Consider the following 17114-nt stretch of genomic DNA (forward strand, 5'->3'; position numbering starts at 1 on the left):
CTTATTTTTGCACTCGGAAGTCTATTATGATTTCAAATGGCAGAAAATGTAAAATATGTAAACTATTTACAACCTTGATACACATAAACATCGATCTCGTCATCCCTGAGAGAGAGAGAGAGAGAGAGAGAGAGAGAGAGAGAGAGAGAGAGAGAGAGAGAGAGAGAATTGAAAAGCCTATGGAATATACTTGTTGGAGACCAAACCTGCTAAAATCACCTTCAGCTTTGCTATTTCAATACCAAAACAGTTTTAAATTACCATAGAAAATGCTTACTAAATAACCACATTGTATACTCTATGTTCCTGAAGGTATAAAATAAGAACAAGTTTTTTCACAGTATTTATTAATTTTGTTCACGTCATCACAATCTGAATATATAATGGTACTGAACTCAATGGAACTTTCATGCCAATTTCAACCAGCATCGGAAGTGATTGTTGTAGGGATATTTTTACCAAGATCGACAAAGAAAAATAATAAAAATATCAGAATTGTTTATCTCATTCTAACATGCAATGTATGTATGACAACATTTGTAGGGATTTACAAACCTAATTTCCAATCAATACAAGGAACTATTTCTGTATTTTTTCCCGTCAAAAATTCCGAAAAACTTCACAAAAACACAAAATTGAAGATATTTCTCTGAAGCTAGAGCCTCTTATGTTATATAGAGAACTTTCTGTGACATATGTGTTGATGAAGGAGGACATCTTTGACAACCATGCCAGGCTAGCCTGACCAAAAATGGCAAAATAGCTGCAAAAATACTTGATTACATATGTCATCATAATTTTGACATATTAAATTAAGATCATCCATGGGAATATGTCTACTGAATATCAAAGTTATCAGACGAGTACTTTTTGAGAAACAATTATTTAAACCAAAATGACAAAAATTTTCCCCAAAATACAAAATTGTGGATATCATCAGACTTTCAATACATCACATTTCGATTAAGCTTATGAACCATTATACCAAATATCAAAGCTATCATATGAGTAGTTTTTTGACCAAAATTTTGAGAAAATGCCCAAATATTACCAACAAGAGAATTTCACTACAATTTGGATAAACTTGACTATAGTCATCCCATGGAACATGGATACCAACTTTCAAAACTTCAAGCAATCGGACAAGCCGTCTCAGGGAAAATTTTTTTGACTAAACACTGAAAAAAAGCAAGTCATTGACAATGACATAGTCCCCACTTGTAATAGGAGTATTAGTCTTGATGGGGCAGGGAAATGTGGTCATTAAGAAGTATCACTGGAGTGTATATGTTGAGATCTATGGGCACATAGGTCTATGTCGTTGTTCCCAATTTGAAACACATGAGGCATGTCTAAGTTGTGGTTCTAAATCGGGAAAAAAGATCAGACCTCTAGCTGTATTGGCCAGCCAAGAAATACATATGTGCATAATAAATGAGGTACAAGATGTGACATCTGAAGGTCTAACATCCTATCAAAATTGGAGGGTATAGAACTTGTATATATATATATATATATATATATATATATATATATATATATATATATATATATATATATATATATATATGTATATGTATATATAATCAAGGTCAAAGGTCATCGAGGTCACGTGACATTTTCAAAAAAAATTGTATTGCTAATTAATCCCTACATGCCAAAAATCAGACCTCTAGCTCTATTCGCTTGCCCAGAATTAGATATGTGCATAATTAATGAGGTACAGTATGTGCCGTCATAAGGTCTCCCATCATACCAAATATGAAGGGTGTACCACGTGTGGTTACTGAGTTATGGACAAATATGTATATTTCAGGTCAAAGGTCATTGAGGTCACATGACATTTTGTCAAAAAAATTGTATTGCTAAGTTATCCCTTTATACCAAAAATCAGACATCCAGCTCTATTGGCTCGCTCAAAATTAGATATGCACATAATTAATGAGGTACAATAGGTGTCGTCATAAGGTGTCCCATCACACCATATATGAAGGGTGTAGCACTTGTGGTTACTAAGCTATGGACAAATATGTATATTTCAGGTCAAAGGTCACTGAGGTCACGTGACATTTTGTCAAAATATCTGAGATATCTGCTCGAACGGATGGACGAACAGATGGAGGAACGGACTGACATGACCCAATCAATCTATAAGCCCCCTTGACTTCATCCAGGGGGACTAAAAACTGTGTCACTCCATCCTTTTTGCAATATGAATACGATGAGAAATGGAGTTTTAAACAAAAAAGTCCTCTAACACGGCCAAATTTGATCGCATTGTGAAACAAATCGACGTGCATCTGTATGGGGTAGGGTACTGTCCTTGTGCAAAGTTTGAAAGAAATTGACCAGGGCATGTCTGAGATATCTGCGTTAACAGACGGACGCACAGACGTACGGCGGACGCACTGACAGACTGACGGACAGACATGACCCAATCTAAAAGTCCCCCGGACTTCGTCCGTGGGGACTAATAACCCCCAAAAATGCAAACATACATATTTCACCTCAATTTGTACACTCCTTACTCTGTAACTTACTTAGTATACCTAAAGGAACCTGCGTACACCACGTTTCAACCCAATATGACCTAAGGTTACAGAGTTTTAGCAAGCTGCCGCATTTTTCCTTTATTCCCCTAATTTGCATATTTTTGGCACCGACATTTGAACATATTCTCAACTACACCCCTGGGTGCACCTGTACTTGAAATGCTAAGATGGTAGGTGCTGCGGTTTAGGAGTTTCTAATCTTAATTGACATACATACACACACACACGCACACACACACGCATGCACACAAACACACATACATACATACACAGATATGCAAATGAACTGATTCATCTTATAAGATAGCCTCTCACTGATTTTGTACATATACCAAATGTGAGGTAAAAATGTTTCTGTTTCCTGAAAACCATGGCTTTCTGAAAATCAGAGAGAAATTGCAATAAATTTGCCCGTTTCCATTGAAAAATTCAACAAGTGAGATCTACATCTGTACATTATTTTTTAGGAACTGTGCTATGACGTGTTATCAAATTTGATGCAGTATTTCTTAACGTATTACGCTTATAAGTAAATTTCATTAAATATGCAAATTAGACCTTAATTATCATGATACTGGTAAATGTCTTTGCACACTATTACAGGACTAGATTTTGTAAACTTTGCAGAATTTCTATACACATCTTAATTATGAAAATTCATCAAATATGCAAATTAGCATTAATTGACTTAACACTGCTAAATGCCATTGCACACTATGGTGGTCCTGGGAGATCAACATCTGTACCACATTAGTCAAATTTGATGCAGGATTCCTTACATTACACTTATCATAAATATTCATTAAATATGCAAATTAGCAATAAATTGACAAAATACTGATGTAAATCTTTGTCTGTTATCAGAGTTGTGTGACCAACACCAGTACTAAATTTCATCACCATCTTTCTAGAAACCTAGCTTTTTCAAAATTCACTAATCATGCAATTTAGTACTAATTATTCACGCCACGCCAAAAACAATGGTTTTGCATATGTATTTCATAGTTTTATGTCCTTGTACCAAGTATGAAAAGAATTGGCTCAGGCATGTCTGAGATACCTGCATGCACAAATGCACAGACTCATGCAACCATAAGTCCCTCACTGAACTTACCTCCGTGGGGACTAAATGTGTGTACACAATGCAACAAGACCTCTAATATGTGATATTTCTTTGAAAAAATATCATATAGAAAATATAGTTTTACTGTACATAGAAAGATAACTGATATTTTTTTGGAGAATATACATTTTCATGACACGTAAACGTTTACTTAAATTTTTCTTGAAAACATTAATGCTTTCTATGATAAAATATGCATAATATCTCTGACACATTGAATTGGTGGGATTCAAGATTGATCAACTTGCCATTTGGCACAGTGATGAATGTGATATTCAAGATGGCTTACATCTATTTGAATATATCCAATACATTTTAAAAAACACTAGAGAAACACATACCCGGTAGATCATCCTACGATATGACAGAGACAGAATACATGTTATGCTGTATAAAAGCTTGTTAGGAGGTTTTATTTACCATTAAAATATCTGTATTACATTGTAAAAGAGTCATACACAATCAACCAAGTGTTCTTACATATGCAGGCCTTGGAAAAACTAACATATATTTTCCTTAATTACAAAGGTTACAAATGCAATGTAATTTGAACTACTGGAGGAATCAATTAAATCCTACATACGTGAGGAAGTTTCAAGTATACATGTACATCAGTGTACAGCTGATACAATGTCAATCCTGCCAATTGGGGATGAGATCATTATCCCATGTAAATCAGCATGCAGTATTGTGATAAAAGTCTTTACTGTGTAACAATACACAGCTTTAATACTTGGCTGCATATTTTTACAGGCATACCAATGGGAACATAAAGCCTAAGACTGACCATTGTACATAATCTGAAATATTCTGAGGAAAATGATGCATCATACCTATAGCTGCATAAAACAGGTTCACAAAGTTTTCTATTCTCAAATATGTTGCTTTTAACCAACTGAACTGGGGTCCACTAGACCTATTCAAAGTATTGGTTGTTATGTTGTAAAGTTGGTTGTAAAGTGACCTAGTGACTGACAGAGCCCTGCTGTGGAGTCCAGAGAATAACTATGTGTGACAAATTTGTTGGTATGTATTACCTGTCGGTTTCAGTGAGTGTTTTTCCAAGGATTTGGGACACTGTGATCTATGATGGTTAAAATGGTGGGGGGGTCACTGAGTGAGTGAAGCACAGCAAAGTCACTGAGGAAGAAATGTAGTGGAGGGCTTTTTCCAATTGACAATTGATGTCATGAATACATTCATTTCTAAACAACATGGAAACTCTCTTTTAATGGTTTGTGACATATTGGTAGCATTAAAAGTTCTCATTTGTAAGCAAGTGAATGGCAGCGGATAGAGCTCAACTGTGTTATGTAGAGTGTAGAGACTATTTCTGACACTTATTGATGAAGAGGGTGGAAATCTTTGCTAGCTCATTTCAGGACAGCTGTAAAAATTCACAATGTCACATTAAGATCATCCCTAAGAACATGTCTGCCAAATATCAAAGCTATCAGATGAGTAACTTTTGAAACACAAATATTTTGGCAAAAATTGACCAAAAAATACGAAAATTGAAGATTTCATCAAATTTCAATATATCACACTAAGACAACCCCTAGGAACCTGTATACCTAATATCAAAGGCATCAGACAAGTAGTTTTTGAGAAACACATTTTTTGACCAAAAATGGCAAAAATAGCACCAAAAAAAAAATTGCAGATTTCGTCATATATTCAATATATCATATTAAGTTTATCTGTAGGAACCTGTATACCAAATATCAAAGCTGTCAGATGAGCGATTTTGATGAAATAAAGTTTTGACCAAAAATGACAAAAAAATTCCTTAAAAATACAGATTTGCACATATCATCACAATTTGAACAAATCTAAGTTGGGCTATCCCTATCTACCAAATAATAAAGCTGTCTGACCAGCGGTTATGAAGAAGAAGATTTTTTACCAAAAACGCCTTTTTTGGCACTAATTTGGATATTTTCAACAATATCAAAAAATTGAAAAAATTGGTTTCTCAAAATCATATAAATCATCTACACAACAAATATCAAATCAGTAAGTATGCCGGTTCTCAAGATATTTGAGAGGACGGATGCCTCACAATTAGACATACATACATACATACATACATACATACAGACAGACAGACGCCGGACGGATACCCATCCCAATAGCTTCTATAGACTATAGTAGCTAAAAATAAGCTCATTCACACTAACTGCAGAGCTAAAATAGAATTTAACCATTTGATTCCATGTCTGTTCTTTTTAAAGTTATATTCCTTGGAATACAAGTAAACAAGTACTGATAACATATATACTTGTAAATATCTATTTTTCATAAGCTTGTCAGACTGCTAAAGGTGTGCTTGTGATTTTCTGATAACATGAATTTTTACTTATTGCAAGCAATAGTTTGATCTCCAAAGCAAGTTTCAGATGTAGTTTTGAGCTTTTGCTCTTGATAATGGAATGGGACTTCATGTACTGTATTCACGAGTTAGTCCAATTTGCAATAATCTGCAACATAAATCTCTGTACCCTGTCCACAAGTTGACATTGCCTGAAATCCATATCGCACAAGCTTGAAGATATATCTCCTTGGAAGCCATCATTGTTTACAGCTTGGGGGGGGGGGGGGGGGTCAGAGGAATGTGAAGGGGGTCACTCAAAATATTGAAAGCTATAAGGGGGGGGTTACTCAAAATGTTGAGAGAAAGAAGCGGTTACTCAATTTTTGGTGCAAAATGTATTGAAACACGTACCTCTCAGATTGCACCACTTCACACATCAATTTCTACAAATTTTTACTCAGTAAAATTACACATTGAAAACACCCTGAGATTACGCCAAACTGCACCAATGCACACTACAATTTCTCAAATTTTTCCATGCAAGGGAGAGGAGCAAGCCCGTTGGACACTTTCCCATCAGCCTTCCGCATGTTCTTCAATCAGTACTTTCAAAGTCTACCCTATCAGATATCCCAGTGAGGACCCTGTTATGATACCCATCCATATTAAACAATACTGTATGTAGTTGTATACTGGTTATAGTGTGACCTTTGACATCTATGTTTTGTTGTGACTTTGAATTTCATTTTGTTGGTTTCACCTTTTCAACCGTCATGAGATAACCAATGATTATCTAGCAGGGTACACTAGGATTTGAATGGTCTTTACTATTGCTGTATTTATGTAAATTATAGAAATACATGTATTGAAATTTAAGTTTTCAAAAGTGAGTGGGGGGGGGTCAGTCAAAATTTCCATGTAAGAGAGAAGGGGGTTACTCAAATTCATCATGGTTTGGGGGGGGGGGGGCGGGTACTTTGAAATTTAGAGTTTCCGACAAAATTCCTCCAACACCCCCCCCCCCCCAGGCTGTAAATAATGACAGCTCCCAATGAAATTTGGGCTGCAGTGTAGCTGTATCTTTTGATGAATTTTTCACAATTTTTTTAATATCAACTCTAGTTTCTTGTTCTTCTGAAAGCTTACTGGGAAACAAAGTACCTATATATATCATACATGCATGTGCACATTGCAATGTTATTGACCAGTATATGTAAATCTGGGTCCTGATTGACATGTACACCTCTGGAGCAGAAAAAGTGATAATGGAATGTATATAAACAATCATCACAAGTGACAATTACCTACAGGTTTGTTATTATACTACTGAGATCACCATGATACTGAGGGGAGGCATGAAATAATAATTGTGTTTTCTCAGTGCTCTGAAAGTTGAATTTTTCCTCTCTTTGAGCTGGACTACCTTAAACAGTTCTGTGTACAAGCTGTAATATGATGATGCTTAGTATTGCGGTTATATCTGTTAAGTTGCCCACTGTTTGTCTGTGGTAGGTGTAGTGGTTTAGGAGTTTTTGATCCTAACATACATGTACATACAATCTGTGTGCTGAGCAGTGTAAGGGTTCACGTCTGTCCACCATACTGACTAATAGGAAATCCTCTACCAAATGGAGGTGCAATCCCACTGTCTTCATCTTGAGAAAACTGTCCCTGGTAGCTGGTTCCTTTCTTTGCGTGGTAAAATGCTGCCTTAAAGTCGGTTTTGGATTTATCTTGCTTCCTCTTCTGCATGGATATACACACCTGTTCCCTAACATAGTAATAATAATAAACTCATGGAAGACAATCATGGACCAATCATGGAACATAAAACATATAATTTCTCTTCACAAAAAGTTAGTTTATTTGTGTGTTAAATATCAAAGAATTCTTGTGTAAAAAAAACAAATAAATTTATTTTTCTCTCCGCTATATACATATTTCTCCAATGTAGACATCTCAACCACACCGTTTTCTTCTTGCTCAACCAATGTCCTGCGCAGTTAAGAATGAGAATTGCTGTAACATGTATGCTGTGTATAGTATCTGGATGGATTAGTGTTAAGCTGATGCACCTACATAGTTGCTGCTGGCAATGTCAATTAAAATACAGAAATGTATCAGTGAACCTGTGTTTCTAATTAGTATTCTTGTAATCGTAAACATGCTAGCTATATAAAGACAATTAAAATACAGAAATGTATCAGTGAACCTGTGTTTCTAATTAGTATTCTTGTAATCGTAAACATGCTAGCTATATAAAGACAACTAAAACACTTTGTGCAAGTTACAAGATACCAGTTCCAGCACATCTTTGCAACAACCACTTGTGTATATATACTTGGAGTAAGGACTGAAAAGGAAAAAACTTACCTGTTGTTTGATCATTTCCATTCATCTTTCATTGTAAATGTCATGGCAAAGTCCTATTCAAAGCCCTCCACTTTGTTCTTTACTGCTCTTTGTCAAGGCAATGGTATTTCTCATCCTTGACATTGCAGCATTCACTGCTGATCCTGAATTGTAAACAGATAGACTCATGATTACTAACTCTTTAAATGACAATGATAACCTGAATGATTAAAATACATTTGATGATGGGATGTTAATGAATTTCAAACACTCATAATGTCCTTAACCCTAATGATGATAAGCATTACACACATGTAAACATTCTAAATAAGATGACCCAGGTCTATCCACAATACAATTACTCAGCATCGCAGGTGACCAGCGTTTCCGTTACAATTTCAAAACTTGCGTACGATTTTACGCAACTGAGTTTTTATTTGCGTAAAATGTATTCAAAATGCGTACGGCAGGAATCAGTATCTGAAGTGAGCTGGGCAGTCTTTTCTGTAAAACTTGGGGGGGGGGGGGTTCCTGTAATGCGCATGCTCTATTAACAAAAAACAACAACCTGGGGGGCTTCAAGGTGTAGCTGAACATTTGCCATGCCGTGATGCATGTCCCGTATATGATCGTTGAGCAGCCCAATGAGTTCATGTTCAACGAGAATACCTTCTGACTACGGAATTAGTGTTTTCAAAGGGCCAACAAAAAGCAGATACCGTTCAAAGTCCAGCGGGACCTCTTAAGAATGCAACCCGACAGAGTCTAAATGGTCACCCGTAAACACTTTCCAAATAACATGCGACGTAATGACCATTAACTGTATTGTGTTACCAACAACGTAGACTCGATTGATTCTCGAATTTTTTTGCATCTGTAGTGCCATTGTCTGTACTGAACTGATTGACATGACGTTTTGTGCTGATGAAATACAATGTTGCATAAAGTGCTGCGGTCTGCTAAGTCTAAAATGTTGCAATATCATGATGAATGTCACTTGCAAGCAGTGCATATGTTCTATTTTTGTCCTGCATTGAACCACGTTCAGGCAATGTAGTGCGGGTCAAGTACGTCGTGTCATTGGGCGGCATTTCTCATGCGTATTTGTTTACGCAGTCATGATTTTTTTTGCGTATTTCCGAACAATTTTGCGTAAAATACGCAGGATTTTGCGTTAACGGAAACACTGGGTGACCCCGGTCAACCATCAACAAATACATGTACACGCTATGGAGATGATCCTGGGCAATCCAGAATACAAATACAGGTACACATTATTGAAGATGACCCAGGCCTATCCTGAATACAATTACAAATACAGGTACAGTGTTTTTATTGAAGATGACCCAGGCCTTTCCTGAATACAATACAATACAATACAATACAATACAATACAATACAATACAATACAATACAATACAATACAATACAATACAGGTAAACATTGTTGAAGATGACCCAGGCCTATCCTGAATACAATACAATAAAATACAGGTAAACATTAATTGTTGAAGATGACCCAGGCCTATCATGAATACAAATACAGATACACATTATTGAAGATGATACAGGCCTATCCTGAATACAATACAGGTACAGACTGTTTGTATTGATGATAGACATTGGTCATCTCCCATTATGTATTCTACATAGGCCTGAGTCATCTTACATGTACATACTGTGTGCATGTATGCGTATTGTGGATTGGCCTAGGTCATCTTCCGTTGCATATATTATGTGTATTTTGGATATGTCTGTGCCATCTTCCATACCATGTGAATGCATTTGGATTGAGGATAGGCCTGGGACATATTCCATATCGTGTGCATGTAGGCCTGGGTCATCTTCCATACCGTGTACATGTATTTGTGGATAGGCAGCGGTCACCTTCTGTCATGATGTGTACCAGTACTGAGTAACACTGTATTGTGGATAGGCATAGGTCATAATATTTGCATGAAGATATTGCCCAGGATATTGTCCAGTTGAATGTTTACCATGCTGAACAACAAGCAGCACACTGCGACATGCTAAGTCGTGTTCGATTACAAGTAAGCAAAAACGATAATTGCACAGGTTGTCCGCAGAGTTGCAGGGTAGGACTAGTTACAAAAAATGAAAGTGTACCAGGAATAGTTTGCTGAATTTCCATGGCTAGTGTTTGAATAAGAGAAGAATCAGTTTTTTTTTCTGTAAGACATCAAGTGGCCATTATAGGAAAAAAATTGTGAGACGTACATGACTGGAACGAGAGTGACGCTTTCTCACAATTGGTGAGAATCTCTTAATTGCCATTCTCACTGCTATCGGTGAGAATAGTGTAATTCTCACCATTGAGCACTGAGAAATGCACTTCTTGATGAGATAATAGATTCTCATCGATGGGAATGGAAATTCTCTCTAAGCACTGTGAGAATGGTAATTTTTACAGTGAGAATCAACCAGACTAATCATTCACTGGTGAGAATCAACCAGACTCATTGTTCACTTGTGAGAATTAACCAGATTGTTTCACACCAGTGAACAACAAGTCTGATTCTCACCAATTCTCTGATTCTCTGATTCTCTGGTTCATTCTCACCTTAACAATTACCATTCTCACAGTGCTTAGTGAGAATTTCCATTCTAACTGGTGAGAATCTATTAATTCACCAAAGAGTACATTTCTCACTACTCATCAGTGAGAACTTTTGAATTCTCACTGGTAGCTGTGAGAATTGACAAGAGATTCTCACAAATTGCGGGAAAGCGTCACTTTCTCTCTCCAGTCTCGCAATTTATTCCTATACACCCAGTTTGATTTTGAAATTAAAGCATTCATTGTTTGGACTACCAATATAAAGAGGCGACTGTTTACACCTAGTGTACAAAATGTGATTATCTGCAGTACACCTTCTCAAAGTGAACAGTTGGTTTAAAAATTAGACTCTGTGATTGGAGAACTGAAGCACTTGATGACTGAGGCAGAAGGGAAAGGGTAGAAAGGAAACATCTTGAAGTTACCCTGTAAATAATGCAATACTTATGATACGTCTTGATACATTTACAAAAGTGCAAGTCACATAAGTGTGAAGCACACAGGAAATAAAATTTGTTGTGAATCTTATAAAGAAAGCAGTTTGTTCCATAAAAAATAGTTGTTTATTTCATTGCCACTAGCTATCTGTGGTTCAGGATGGTCCTACTTAAATTTGAAAATCACAAATGTCCCATGGACCTGGTAATGTATTACTTTGAATGGAAATGATTATGGGACCAGTTTAATGTCATATTGTTACTGTAGCAACTGATAGGACCTGAGTATACAGCTGTCAGTTGGCCAAAATCACAGATGAAATTATATGTAATTGGGATGGCTATAGTTCTAGCTAGTCAATGTTGGTCTCAATTAGCCAGAATGGCTTAGTGGTAAATTTAGCCAGTGGAAACACTGAAAAGGATATATGTAAGTACAAACCTGTGCCACAGCAAGGACCCACTGCCTTAGGAAAGTAAATATATTGATGAAAACTCCCTCAATTCCATGGGTTTTTGCACTGCATTGATGACAACACCACCATCTCTGTTCAGTGTTGGCTGTTTGCATAGCCACACACTGTGTATTTGCTTTGCAATGGAGGATGGTATTGTCACCATGTTGTTTTTACCAGGTTGTCAGACCAGTATCCAATGACAATGGGACGCACTGCCTCAGTAAGGGATCTCGAATCTGACTGGGTGAAAAGAAAACATTAACAAGGATGTAATGTAAATATTATCTCCTGCACATTGCTGACATTACTTTACACATCAGTTCATTCTAAAACATGGCTTTTTATATTCATTAAGATAAGAAAACTTGATTGTTTATGACTTCTGTAATTTTAATTAAACCTTTCATCACTGGTATAACTTTGCACCAAACCCATTGTAATAACTGATGATTGTGCACCTTTTTAAAGAAAACTATAATGTAGGTCAAGACGTGCATTCAAGCAAGTAGCACTAAATTCATTTATACATTTATTTCAAGGGAAGACGTGGAACAGGCTCCACAAAATATACATAAAAATATGAATGCATGAAATACAATAAAACAATAAACAACACACAACAAACTATGTGAAACTATTAAAAATATGTACAAATTTAGGCATGACATTCTGACCAGGCATCTGAAACTTTGACAAGATAAAGTGTTGTCAATGGCAGGGTTGGAAATGCACACATCAAAGTAGCCATACATCTTTGAAGAGCCAAGTACCTAAAACCATTGAGTTTTATACTGTGAGTCTAAAAAACAGTGCGAGTTCTAGTATTTGTAGTTTACTGAGGAACATCAAAATTAACATTCAACATGATTGGGGACAATCATACATATTATTAAAATATTCATATAAAATATAGTATATAAAAACAATCTTCGATGATAAAGAGGCTAAAGGTTAAAACGCTTGCAGAATTCTTCATAATTATTTCAGCTGTTAGGATGCTGTGTTTGAAACAAAGGAACTTCATGAATTTCATTTGCACTTGCTCAATTTTTTCCTGTTGATTTTTTTGCCAAGGAGACTACAGTACAGACACATATTCTAACATGTATTATATAAGTTATGTACAGAGCGTCAAGGGAGTTGATGTTGAAGAAAGAACTACAACTCCGCCAAATATAACCGAGCATGCGAAAAGCTTAACTGATAATGAACAAGATGTGCAGGAAATTAAAAATAAAAAATGACTAAAAATTTAAAACAAATCTTACCTGATGAAGGATTTGTAAAAGATCAGTTGTCAATCTTTTGATTCTTGTTCCTTCTACGTTCCACATACATATACCTCTGAGGCTTTACGACCAGGTTACATGAGGTATACTAACAGCTGTAGACAAATGTCAATGAATACAATTAGAATCTTGAGATAGTCCTATTTCTCACTGTCTTTACAATGGATACTCAACTTTATAATCATGGATATGTGTCAAAAGATTAGTAAAATCATACACTCATTCATTATGTATTACCATGCCACAAATACACAGTAATCATGGTTTGCTTTTATGTCCGTGAATATGAATAATAATGCTAACATTGAAACTTTTCAGCAAAAATGTAAATAGTCAATTGTACAACGATCATAATCAATCACAAAAACAAAATGAAGTGCTTGTGGGCCAAATTATACACTTTTTAAAAAATCTCCAGATTTGCCAAATTTTTAGGGTGGGCATGACTGTGCATTCATGCTTATTACATGCCTTGATGTGGGTGCAAATCAGTGAATTGATTTGAAAAGGAACATCCGGGGAGTTAGCGGGTCGGTGAACATAATGTACTGACCGGTTTTAATGGTTACCCGGGCAAGTGAAGCCCTTCAACGTTTTTAACATCCAAGTAGACACTTAATGATAGATGTAAAATATACAGGTGCACACTTGTATTTTGACTTTTGTTAAAATCCTTTCGATGCTGGTCGATAATGCTAAATTGTTTGAAAATGTCCTGCATATATACGTATGTAACTAAATGTGATACAGCATTTATAACCATGAAGATATTGTTGCCTGAATACATGGGTTTATGTGCCCTCGCAGCAGGTTGATAATATCATGGAAATAACAGACTCTGCTCTGACCATTAACATTTATCTATAGGCTTTGGCAAGACTGAAAGCCAAAATAAGCATGCTCGCCAAGCCTTGTTAATTTTGGACTTTCCTCTTGCCCTTGGCCATAAATTAATGATAATGGTCAGGGCTTCTCCCATTTTTTCTATAATATTAATTTCATTTATTAAGGGTTAAAATAAGTGTGATAAGGCCATTTGTGTACAAGAAATTAAATTTTGGAATTTCAGCAAATGCACTATTCATGTATGTACACAAGGCTGCCAAAGGAACAAGGAACAATTTTTTCCAATACAAAACTGACAACATTTTTGCACTCTTTAGACTTTCGCCAAGTCTGTGGGCATGTAAATATCAAAAATGAATACATTGAAGCGATGAACTTTCGCAGACTGGCAGGCAAGGTGGTTGGCTGGTGCTCAGATAGTGGGGTGAATGCCATTCCCTACAGACTTGTGAACCTTGCAGGGTTTCAGTAGCTATAAATAATTCATATGACATCAGGTAATAAATATGCATGACTAATCTTAATCAAGCATAATTTTCCAACTCATTTAAAGTTGGAATAGAGAAGAATAGTGAGTATAAATATGTTTTCAGAATTTTTAAAACAGTCTGTGAATCTTTCTAAACATGGGGGATATTTTGCCTTCCCTGGGGAATCGCAGCGGTACAATTATCATAATGAATCATGGTAATCTCCAGTCCTATGAAGTATCAGTAAATTTCACAATTGCAATCACCTTCCCTGATTTTTGTACCCATCACAGCTCTGCTCGGCTCCATACCCAAACCGGGTATTTGATTCCGCTCTTGCTGAAAAATTGTAATTTTTCAATAACATTGTTTCCAGAGAATGTTATCGTAGGAATTATAACAAAAGATGATTCATTCACTGGCAATTTTTTAGTAATTCTGGGTAAGAAATACTATAGATTATATGATTGCAGAAGATGGCATAGAATACCAAGGATTCGACAATTTACAATAAGGGTACAAGAAAGAATAACGGTAGAAAAACATTATTTTAAGATTCAGCGGTGAGAATAAGAACAGATTCTCACTAATTGCGAGAAAGCGTCATTTTCTCGCTCGAGTCTCACAATTTTTCCCTATGATGCTGTACGTGTTGAGGCTTACACTTACAGACCACAGACGTTCTGTTGAGTGGATAGTTTGTAAAAGTGGAGTTTCCGCTACGTTCCGACGTTCTCCTCCGTAGCCTTATCACCATTTGAAGAAAAGGCTACAGAACAGAACGTCCGAACGTAGCATAAACTACACTTTTACAAACTACCCACTCAACAGAACGTCTGTGTTACAGACAAGCTGCAGTACAGTAGCTCGCGCTCGAGGTATTTGGGTCGGACGGCAAAACGTGACCTCGAGCCACTGTGCAGTTACACACACTGCCACACCAGCAGTGCCACGCAGAGCTAAAGCGGCAGCATACTGTCATTACTGATACCATGGAGGTAGATACTTACGTCACGTGGAAGAGAGGACTTCGCCAGTCGACGAAAATACGTGATCATCAGCTGCTCCCCTACAATGGTGAGACTTGGCTGCAGTACGATGTACGGCTGAGTCGCCCCACGATGTAACAAACACAACTCATACGCGATCGCGTGGCCGCGCATTGAAGTGACTTGGGGATTCCTCGTACAGCCTCCGGTCACCGGGGTGACCCAGGCCTGGGGGTGACCGGGCGTTTGTGACAATAGGGCCGCTTTACACAGGCATATCCTTCCATGACAAGCAATCAAGTACGCCATTCATGGCTTTATTTTGACAATACATCAAAGAAACTCGATGTACAAATTTACAGAATGCTTTATAAAAATATAAACCAACACTCCTAACACATTACGCTTTCAAGTGTAGTGTTAATTTAGCTTCGCTACACTTCGCTACACTTGTTCTCATTTGCATACAACTTCCCCACTCGCTTCTTGAATTAGATGAAATGTGGATTCACTTTACATTGGAGTCTATGAGAAAACTATGAATAATTTTTACAATGCTAAACTAACTTAATCTGTGCTTTTGTAGGTGTTTGACAATTGATACAAATGTACTTGATTCAAATAGGGTATTTGAAAGTTCAGATGTGGACAACAATATTATGATATTGGAATTTCACCTAAAAGTATAATTTCACTTTTCATGGTACTAGTAGTCTACAGTAACTGTTAAATATTTTCCGTGACAAACTTGTCACATCTCTGTAAGCAATAGTAATTGCTCATTGCCCTCAGTGACCTCGATTTACGAGAAGACGAGCCTCAGAGTTGCCAAGGCAAGATGTTAATGTGACAGATAATAATACTTTTGTTCAGATTTACAGTTAAATGATTTCAGAGAATGAGATCATGCAACGAATCATTTTTTATCTCCAAGAATATTTTTGAACAGTGAAGTTGCTTTTTGAACGTGAACCCCCCTGCTGTTCGAAAATACATGACTCCCAGGCCCCTTTGTAGTTTTCAAATTTAAGGTGACCCCCTAGATTTTTCCGGCCCACCCCGGCTGTAATAACTGGACGCTCCCTAAGATCGGACCTGAATCAGGTATATCGATTATGTCCGGGAGTAGCAAGAAGTGATTGATTATTTGGTAGCTATGCATACTAATTTTGTATTTTTTATTGACGGACGAAGAAACCTAAGTTTGCTAAATCAGTCCAGAATCGGCGTAACATTATTGTCTCTGTGCTCTATTCATGGTGAAACATTTGCTTGAACAAATATAATAGATGACATGAAATGATATGAAATATTTTATTACATTATCAATCTTTAAAAGTTTATACATGAAAGTCATATTTGATAACAGAGTAACATTTACTGTATACTTTTTAATATCATAAAGAAAAAAGTAAAATGTTAAGATATTATGACCAGGTCTGAGAATGCAGTCGGCAGACGAAGTCGTCTAATACTATAGATGACTACTTTATTACAGTACTTATAATAGACAGTGGCTACATACAGTAAAGCATAACACTTGGGTGAGAGATCGTGCTTCGAGTCAAGTGACGTGAAGTGCCTCGGTTGAGGGCAGAAATGTCTCTGATTTGGGAATCAAGGTTTCCCATAGATAAAGCACTTTTGGCAGGAAAAATGTCAATGAGTCACGAGAAACGCACATGACGGATTGGTTATATTGTCTT

The 17114-nt window shown here is 36.5% G+C and overlaps 1 long non-coding RNA gene across 3 annotated transcripts; it reads right to left on the reverse strand.

Annotated features, from left to right (window-relative positions):
* Nucleotides 1–6998: 6998 nt before the first annotated feature.
* On the reverse strand, nucleotides 6999–15757 carry LOC139118665 (uncharacterized). Of its 3 annotated transcripts, none has more exons than XR_011548776.1 (5): nucleotides 15435–15757; nucleotides 13083–13198; nucleotides 11799–12050; nucleotides 8363–8505; nucleotides 6999–7760 (listed from the first exon to the last, which is right to left on the reverse strand). It is a non-coding gene; the product is annotated as an uncharacterized lncRNA (long non-coding RNA). The 3 variants fall into 3 exon arrangements; XR_011548775.1 differs by having other exon boundaries at nucleotides 7000–7760; nucleotides 11799–12054; nucleotides 15430–15756; XR_011548774.1 differs by having other exon boundaries at nucleotides 7000–7760; nucleotides 11799–12054; nucleotides 15435–15755.
* Between the last annotated feature and the right edge of the window lie 1357 nt (nucleotides 15758–17114).

This window comes from Ptychodera flava, chromosome 19, assembly GCF_041260155.1.
Source record: "Ptychodera flava strain L36383 chromosome 19, AS_Pfla_20210202, whole genome shotgun sequence".
Taxonomy (NCBI): domain Eukaryota; kingdom Metazoa; phylum Hemichordata; class Enteropneusta; family Ptychoderidae; genus Ptychodera; species Ptychodera flava.